At 40.0% G+C, this 9,549-nt stretch overlaps 1 pseudogene; it reads left to right on the forward strand.

Moving 5' to 3' along the window:
* The first annotated feature begins 7,884 nt into the window (after positions 1-7,884).
* LOC112418529 (uncharacterized) lies at positions 7,885-7,959 on the forward strand (annotated as a pseudogene).
* The last annotated feature ends 1,590 nt before the right edge of the window (positions 7,960-9,549 follow it).

Genomic DNA, 9,549 nt, shown 5'->3' on the forward strand with positions numbered 1-9,549 from the left:
GGGAATTTCTGAACAGGTACTTTTCGGAAGATGTCCGAGGTAGGAAGGAGATCGAATTTCTGGAGTTGAAGCAGGGTGATATGTATGTTGTTGAGTATGCTGCAAAATTTGTGGAGCTTGCAAAGTTCTACCCCCATTATGCTCCGGAGACAGCCGAATTCTCCAAATGCATAAAGTTTGAAAATGGCTTGAGAGCTGACATCAAGAGGGCTATAGGATACCAACAGATTAGAATTTTCTCTGATTTGGTAAGTCGCTGTAGGATCTACGAGGAGGACACCAAAGCTCATTATAAGGTGATGAGTGAGCGAAGAGGTAAAGGGCATCAGAGTCGTCCTAAACCGTATAGTGCCCCTGCTGACAAGGGTAAGCAGAGACTTAATGATGAGAGGAGGGCGAGTAAGAGGGATGCTCCTGCTGAGATAGTGTGTTTTAAGTGTGGCGAGAAAGGTCACAAGAGTAACGTTTGTACCAAGGATGAGAAGAAGTGCTTCAGGTGTGGACAGAAGGGTCACATGCTAGCCGATTGCAAGCGCGGTGATGTTGTATGCTATAATTGTAATGAAGAGGGTCACATCAGTACTCAGTGCACACAGCCGAAGAAGGTTAGAGTTGGTGGAAAAGTTTTTGCTTTGACTGGTACACAGACTGCTAATGAGGACCGTCTCATCAAAGGTACTTGTTTCTTTAATAGTACTCCTTTAATTGCTATTATAGACACTGGTGCTACTCATTGTTTCATTGCTTTAGAAAGTGCATATAGGTTGGGTTTGATTGTGTCTGACATGAAAGGAGAAATGGTTGTTGAAACTCCAGCTAAGGGTTCAGTGACTACTTCTCTTGTTTGCTTGAGGTGTCCAATTTCTATGTTTGGTAGAGATTTTGAAGTAGACTTAGTTTGTTTGCCGTTGACGGGAATGGATGTTATTTTTGGGATGAATTGGTTAGAGTATAACCGAGTTCATATCAACTGTTTTAGTAAGACGGTACATTTTTCTTCCGCCGAAGAAGAGAGTGAAGTTGAGTTTTTGAATACGAAGCAAATGAAGCAGTTGGAACGTGATGGAATTCTGATGTATTCTCTAATGGCATATCTGTCGTTAGAAAACCAAGCTGTGATTGACAAACTAGCAGTGGTGAATGAGTTTCCGGAGGTGTTCCCTGATGAGATTCCCGATGTGCCACCAGAGAGGGAGGTAGAGTTTTCAATTGACCTTGTTCCCGGAACAAAGCCGGTGTCGATGGCACCGTACCGTATGTCAGCTTCTGAGTTAGCTGAATTGAAGAAACAGTTGGAAGATTTGCTTGGTAAGAAGTTTGTTAGACCCAGTGTTTCACCGTGGGGAGCGCCTGTGTTGTTGGTGAAGAAAAAGGATGGTAGTATGAGGTTGTGCATTGACTATCGTCAATTGAACAAAGTTACAATTAAGAATAGATATCCGCTTCCGAGGATTGATGACTTGATGGACCAGCTAGTGGGTGCAAAGGTGTTCAGTAAGATTGACTTGAGGTCAGGTTACCATCAAATTAAGGTGAAAGATGAGGATATGCAGAAGACGGCCTTCAGGACACGATACGGTCATTACGAATACAAAGTGATGCCTTTCGGTGTTACTAACGCGCCCGGTGTGTTCATGGAGTATATGGATCGAATTTTTCTTGCCTTTCTGGATAAATTCGTGGTGGTATTTATTGATGATATTCTGATTTATTCAAAGACTGAAGAAGAGCATGCAGAACACCTGAGAATTGTGTTGCAAGTGTTGAAAGAAAAGAAGTTGTATGCCAAATTGTCGAAATGTGAGTTTTGGCTAAGTGAAGTGAGTTTCCTTGGTCATATTATTTCTGGTGATGGTATAGCGGTTGATCCATCAAAATTTGATGCAGTATCACAATGGGAGACTCCGAAGTCGGTGACTGAAATCAGAAGCTTCTTGGGTTTGGCTGGTTATTATCGCAGATTTATAGAAGGATTTTCAAAGTTAGCATTGTCGTTGACTCAGTTAACCTGTAAGGGTAAGTCCTTTGTGTGGGATGCTCAGTGTGAGAGTAGTTTCAATGAATTAAAGAAAAGATTGACAACTGCTCCTATTTTGATCTTACCTAAGCCGGAAGAGCCATTCGTTGTTTACTGTGATGCGTCTAAGCTGGGTTTAGGAGGTGTTTTAATGCAAGATGGCAAGGTGGTAGCGTATGCTTCTAGGCAATTGAGGGTACATGAAAAGAATTATCCCACTCACGATTTGGAGTTAGCTGCGGTGGTTTTTGTTTTGAAAATTTGGAGACACTACTTGTATAGTTCCAGATTTGAAGTGTTCAGTGACCACAAGAGCTTGAAATATTTGTTTGATCAGAAGGAATTGAATATGAGGCAAAGGAGATGGCTCGAGCTGTTAAAAGATTATGATTTCGGGTTGAATTACCATCCGGGAAAAGCTAATGTAGTCGCTGATGCATTGAGCAGGAAGACACTGCATATGTCTGCTATGATGATAAAAGAATTCGATTTGCTGGAACAGTTTAGAGACATGAGTTTGGTATGTGAGTTGTCGTCTCAAAGCGTACAGTTGGGGATGCTAAAGATTAACAGTGATTTTCTGAGTAGTATCCGAGAAGCACAGCAGGTGGATGTCAAGTTGGTTGATCTGATGGTTGCTGGTAATGGCATTGAAGATAGTGACTTCAAGGTTGATGATCAGGGTGTGTTGAGATTCAGAGGTAGAATTTGTATTCCTGATAATGAAGAAATGAAAAAGTTAATCCTAGAGGAAAGTCACAAGAGTAGCTTGAGCATTCATCCGGGAGCTACGAAGATGTATCATGATTTGAAAAAGCTGTTTTGGTGGTCTGGGTTGAAGCGAGATGTCGCTCATTTTGTGTATGCATGTTTAACTTGCCAGAAGTCTAAGGTTGAGCATCAGAAACCTGCAGGATTGTTGACACCGTTGGATGTACCAGAGTGGAAATGGGATAGCATTTTTTGGATTTTGTGACAAGTTTACCAAACACTGCGAGGGGACATGATTCGATTTGGGTTGTGGTTGATAGGTTGACGAAGTCGGCACATTTTATTCCTATCAACATCAGTTATCCAGTAGCTCAGTTGGCTGAGATTTATATACATAGTGTTGTGAAGCTACATGGAGTTCCTTCGAGTATTGTGTCGGATAGAGATCCGAGGTTCACTTCTAGGTTCTGGAAGAGTTTACAGGACGCTCTGGGTTCGAAATTGAGACTGAGTTCGGCTTATCATCCTCAGACAGATGGTCAGTCGGAGAGGACGATCCAATCATTGGAAGACTTGTTGAGAGTGTGTGTGCTTGAACAGGGTGGAGCTTGGGATAGTCACCTACCATTGATAGAGTTCACCTACAACAACAGTTACCATTCGAGTATAGGAATGGCACCATTCGAAGCTTTGTATGGTCGAAGTTGCAGGACTCCGTTGTGTTGGTTTGAGTCAGGAGAGAGTGTTGGGTTGGGACCGGATTTGGTTCAGGAGACTACAGAAAAAGTCAAGATGATCAGAGAGAAGATGAAAGCGTCGCAGAGTCGACATAAGAGCTACTATGACAAGCGGAGAAAGGCCCTTGAGTTTCAAGAGGGTGATCATGTATTTCTAAGAGTTACTCCGATGACGGGTGTAGGACGTACTTTGAAATCGAGGAAGTTGACTCCGAAGTTCATTGGTCCGTATCAGATTTCAGAGAGGATCGGGACGGTGGCATATAGAGTTGGCTTGCAACCACATCTATCGAACTTGCATGATGTATTTCACGTGTCACAACTCCGGAAGTATGTAGCAGATCCTTCGCATGTTATTCCGAGAGATGATGTGCAGGTTAGGGACAATCTCACAGTTGAGACTTTGCCGGTGAGGATCGATGATCGGAAAGTGAAGGCATTGAGGGGCAAGGAAATACCCTTGGTGAGAGTCATTTGGGGCGGAGCGACTGGTGAAAGTTTGACTTGGGAGCTGGAAAGTAAGATGAGGGATTCATATCCTGAGTTGTTTGTTTGAGGTAAGATTTCGAGGACGAAATTCAGTAATTTGGGGAGAGTTGTAACGCTCTAATCATTATTTAATTATTTTTGATTATGTGGTGTTATTTATATGGTTTTTGGTGATTTATGTGGTGTATATATATTTATTATATGATTTATTTTATTAAATAATTATAATAAGTGGAGAATATAATTAATTAGGGTTTGGGGGGTTATGTTATAATTAATATAGTTAGTGGGGAGTTATTTGCTAATTAGGGGAGTTACAAGTTGGGAGTTAAGAAAGGAAAAACCAGAGAAACGTTTTACGTGAAAACAGACAAGTTTGGGAGAAAGCCAGGAGCAAGGGAGAGGAACTTAGGAACTGATTTCTGCTGTGTTATTTCTGCAATTCTAAGGTAAGGGTGAGGTTTACCGCAATCTTATAGGTTCTGAATTCTGATTTTGTTCTAACAGGTTTATGTGAGAATTAGGAGAAGTTAGGTTTTTGTTGATTAATGGGTTCTGAGTGTAGGAATCGTTGAATTGGGGTTAGAAATGGGTTCTGAGTGCATAAAACCTTTCATTGCATATCTGTAAACTAATTTGGGGAGTGAATTGAGGAAAAATGGGATTTTTGGGAAAAACCTGCATTCTGCCCGTACAGAAGTTCATCGCTCGCCTCGCGAGTAGCCTATGCTCGCCTTAGCGAGTGAACAACTTCATCGCTCGCCTCGCGAGTGATACAACTCGCCATGGCGAGTAGCCTTGTGAAAATCTGGATTTTTAAAACGTTGTTATAAGCCGTATCTTGGGTAGTTTCATGTGCCTAGAGGATTTTTAAGAGGACTAGAGCAAGTTTTAGGTTTAAAAGATGATTAGGGAGCTTAGAATTGAGGTTTGAGTGAGAAAAATATCATTTTTCCCAAGAGCACCATATTTCTGTTCGCCTCGAGTTCGCCTCGAACTCGCCATGGCGAGTACCTGATTTCCTGAGCTCGCCATAGCGAGCAGATGTGCTCGCGAGGCGAGCTGCCCAGTATTTTGTTGGTTTGATTTCTGTTGTTGTTTGGATGGTTTATATTGTTGAATTAAGCATGGCTTGTATCTAGATATATATTTCCCTGGATGTCTTGGTTGGTTGTGATGAATAGATGCTGACTGAATGTATGTTGTATTTAATTAAAATTCACTTAAATGTTGTAAATTGGATGGTGAATCATATATATGTATATGTTAGATTGGTTGGTATGTAGATATACTCAAGGGGATTAGTTGCATAAACATAACAGTGGGAGAGCTTCGGCTCTGGAACGCTCGGTCGTTCAAAGTGGTGGAGTACTAGTTACTCAAAGTGGTGTTAGTGGTGAGGACTTATGTCCTGATGAGAATGCTTTAACCATTCGACAGCGGTGTGGGTCACGGCCCTGATTTTTGGTACCACATGCATGGGTGTTTAGAGGAGTCTTAGTGGAGTGGTGATGGGTTGCATATGTTGTTGAGAGGGTTATAAATTAATATTGTTGATGATAAGTGAAAATGATGATATTTATATAATATTGTTGATGAATTATCTGATAGGGTGTTAGATTCAATTGATGCATTCTTTACGTATATTTTGTTGTGAATCTCACCCCTTCTGCTTGAAAATGTTGCCCTTCCTATGGGTAACTTGCAGGTGATCCTGAGTAGTTGGTGGTGGCTCAAAGTGTCTAGGACTCTGATACGTGGGATGGGATTTATAGTTTAATTTCTACCTATGTATCAATTTTTGGAACAAGTTAATGTAGCCTTTGTTTATTGTTGAACTATTATGTTGAGGCCTAGTGCCAAGATTTATTGTTGGATAATGGAGTTTAATTTTGAAGAATATTCCGCTGCAAATTAATGGAGTTTTGTGAAAGATGTTGTAAATAGATTTATCCTATTTAAGAAATTTTGTATAGTGGTGTGACATGCCGTTTGGTGTCGAACTCTGATTTTTATAATTATAATTAAATTGATTTTGGGAAACGGGGTGTTACATTTTGGGTGATCAAGGGATTAAAATTGGGTTTTGGAGTGATAAAGGGTTTGAAACCTGAGAGTTTTTGCACTGCCGAGATGAATGGTCGCTTAAGCGAACGACCCATCGCTTGAACGAGCATTCAAGCAAGCAACCCAGAACTTCTAGAGTCAGTTCGCTTAAGCGAACCGTGAGCGAACTCATGAGCGTAAAAATTAGTAACTCTTTGCCAGATGGTCGCTTTAGTGAGCCGTGAGCGAACCCCTTTGCGAGCAGAACACCAACTCTCTGTAAGACGGTCGCTTAAGCGAACCAGCCTTCGCTTAAGCGAAGAAGGCCTTGGTCAGCCACATTTTGATTTTGTTTCCTGCACTAGGGAATCCATCTGAGCATTCTGAAATGTTTCTTTCAACTTGTATAACCTTTGTATATGCACTAAATCCTACTGAAACTTCTTGGTAATCGAATCGGATTGGATCTTGTGAGTTGGGATATGATTAAGTATAAAACCATGTTAATATATGCTATGTTGATGAATCTTGTTGTTAAGAGTCGTTGTGTCATAGATGACTAAGTTGTGGAGTATGTCATAATTAATTATGCATGTTTGTTGTTGTCGTTGCTGTTGTTGAGTTGTATGTAGATATACACAGTTTGAGTCCATTGCATACTCATAAAAGCGGTGAGGGCTCATGCCCTGGAACGCCTTGTCGTTCAAAAGCGGTGAGGGCTCATGCCCTGGAATGCCTTGTCGTTCAAATTGGTGAGGGCTTATGCCCTGTGAATGCTTTAACCATTCAAATTCGGTGAGGGCTTATGCCCTGTAAAATGGTACCACATGCATGTGCATAGTCGCATTTGTTGAGGAGTCTTAGTGGTGTCGTCATGTCATTTCATGAGTCGTTGTTGTTGGTTGAAATTGCCATATGTTGAAGATGATGTTGATTATGAAAGATATATGTATACTGAATGATTATTGTTATTTTAGGGTGTTAGATTCAATTGATGAATTATATAATTATTATTATTTTTTGTGAATCTCACCCCTTCTGCTTGGAAATGTTGCCCTTCCTATGGGTAATAAATAGTTAAGGATATAATAGGAAAAGTAACATTATTGTTTCATTGGTATTCTAAAGTGACATACAATTTGGGACAAATATTTTTTCTAAAGTGACATACAATTTGGAACGGAGGCAGTCACATGCTGGGTCACTTGGGAGATTTGAGTTTCAAGCATCTTAGTATGAGTAGCAATAGAGTCCACTTTAGAATTGAGTTTGGTAAGAGAATCATTCAGAAATCCGGTTGAGTTTTTAAGCTCTTGGAACTGTTTAGATTGATTCATGACATAGCTTTCCATTAAAATTTCCAAACTAGATTTCTGAGGGACTCTCTGGTTGTTTGCATAGCCAGGTGGTGCCATTTGTCCATAAGAATTTTGAGGGTTTTTATAAAAATTTGGATTTTGCCTCATTCCTTGGTTGTATAGAGCGTAATTCATTTGCTCAACACCTTCAATAGCACTACCTAGCTGGCAATCAACACCAATATGGCCGAAAACACCACAAATTTCACAAGGAGGTGATACAGGGGCAATAGTGACAGCGCTAACATTCATTTTATCAAATTTTTGTGTGAGTGTGTCAACTTTAGCAGCAAGATGATTAAGGGTAGAGAATTCGTACATACCTGCCTCTTTGTTAGAGGGTGAAGAAGCAGTGATGGCTCTCTCATTAGTCCAGTGATAGTAGTTCTGGTCCATGTCCTCGATCAAGGCGTATGCTGCTGAATAGTTCTTGTTCATTAAAGCTCCACCTGCAGCTGCATCAACAGTCATTTTTGTGGTATATGATAAGCCATTATAAAAAGTGTGGACTATAAGCCACTTCTCTAAACCATGATGGGGACAAAGTATAAGAATTTCCTTGAAACACTCCCACGTATCATAAAGAGATTTCCCATCTGATGAGATAAAACCGCAAGTGCACGGTCTTACCGAAGTAGTATAAAAGAGTATCGTTCCGACAGGGAGTAGTTCAATTCAATTAACTTTTTAGAGATGATTAGAAGAGAGAAGAGAATTGTAAGTTGGGGGTTTTCAAGCGTTTGAAAGATAATAATAATAATAAAAAGAGCCTTGGGATCGTTGGTTTCCTCTAAATGACAAGTCCTTCTCAAACCAAAACTATAAGCTTAAAATGTTATGTTAGACCTAATTTCTCAAGACAGTTTCTCTTATGTTCCTCTAGCAACCAAGCCTATTTCGCTAACTTGATTACTATTATATTTTGGTTCCTCTAACAACCAAGCCTATTTCGCTGACTTGATTGTTATTAGTTCCCTTGAAGATCGAAACTATATGTCTCAAAGATTGTAAAGCCTATTTCGCTGACTTTGCAATCCTTGTCTGAATTCACTTGTTCGAATATCAAAGCTCCACTTTCGTTTTATGAATTGATATTTGGAATAATGGATAAACAATTATCAAACCCTCCACTTTCGTTTCCACAGTTTGATAATGGTTGATCCATGTTAAGACGGTGAATTCAGATAAGAAATTAGGGTTACATAAGATTAAGGCTTAGAGCTTGGTTTGATTAGGATTGTGTCATTTAGACTTATCCAACAATCCCAAGACAAGGAGAAGTCTACTCACTCATGTTCATCGTAGACATGGGGGAGAAGAGAGAAAGCATAAAAGTAAATGACAAGAAAGTAAAGGAAAAGAAAAGAACTTTAATTAGAAAAGCAATTGTCACTTATTGTATTCCAAGTAAAGATGAATATTTGTGATGGATGGCTACTCTATTTATAGCATTTGTTTGACTTAAAATCTAAGCTATTACATTCGGGCTAAAAATAGAGTAGCTTAAAATCTAAGCAAAAGCAGCAAAAGTGACTCTGGAGGGTGGCACGGCCGTGCCAAGGCTAGCACGGGCCGTGCCAAGCTTCTGACTTGGGGGAGACATATTTTTGTCTCTCAATCTTTATATTTTTGCATCCAATCGGCTCCAAGTCCCTTTCTTTTGCTCCAAGACTCAATCCATCCAATATTCTTTCCTGAAATATAATAAAATGCAATTTAAAGTAAACTATCCTAAAAAGGAAATAATACTAATATAAAATCAAATAAAATCTAAATAAAACTAAACTAAAAAGCATATTAAAATAGTCAATAAATGACTCATCACCATCTTTCTGAGTAAACCGTATAATTTGGTCCCTCAGTTTAGCAGTTTTATAAGGGGGAAAGAATCGTGCAAGGAATGCTTGCCTCATTTGATCCCATGAAGTGATGGAACCAACCTCCAATGAATGGAACCAAGCACTAGCGCTATCCCTTAAGGAAAAAGGAAAGAGATGTAGCCTTACAGCCTCTTGGTTCGCCTTCTAGGTTCCACTGAGTCTGAAGAAAGTTGAAATATGCAGATTGGGATCCTCAGTGAGTGATCTAGAAAACTGGTTTTGCTGCACCAAGTTAAGTAGTGCAGGCTTAATTTCAAAATTGTTACCCTCAACCGTTGGGTACACAATAATAGCTTGTGGCTCATCCGTAG

This window comes from Medicago truncatula, chromosome 4 (assembly GCF_003473485.1).
Source record: "Medicago truncatula cultivar Jemalong A17 chromosome 4, MtrunA17r5.0-ANR, whole genome shotgun sequence".
Taxonomy (NCBI): domain Eukaryota; kingdom Viridiplantae; phylum Streptophyta; class Magnoliopsida; order Fabales; family Fabaceae; genus Medicago; species Medicago truncatula.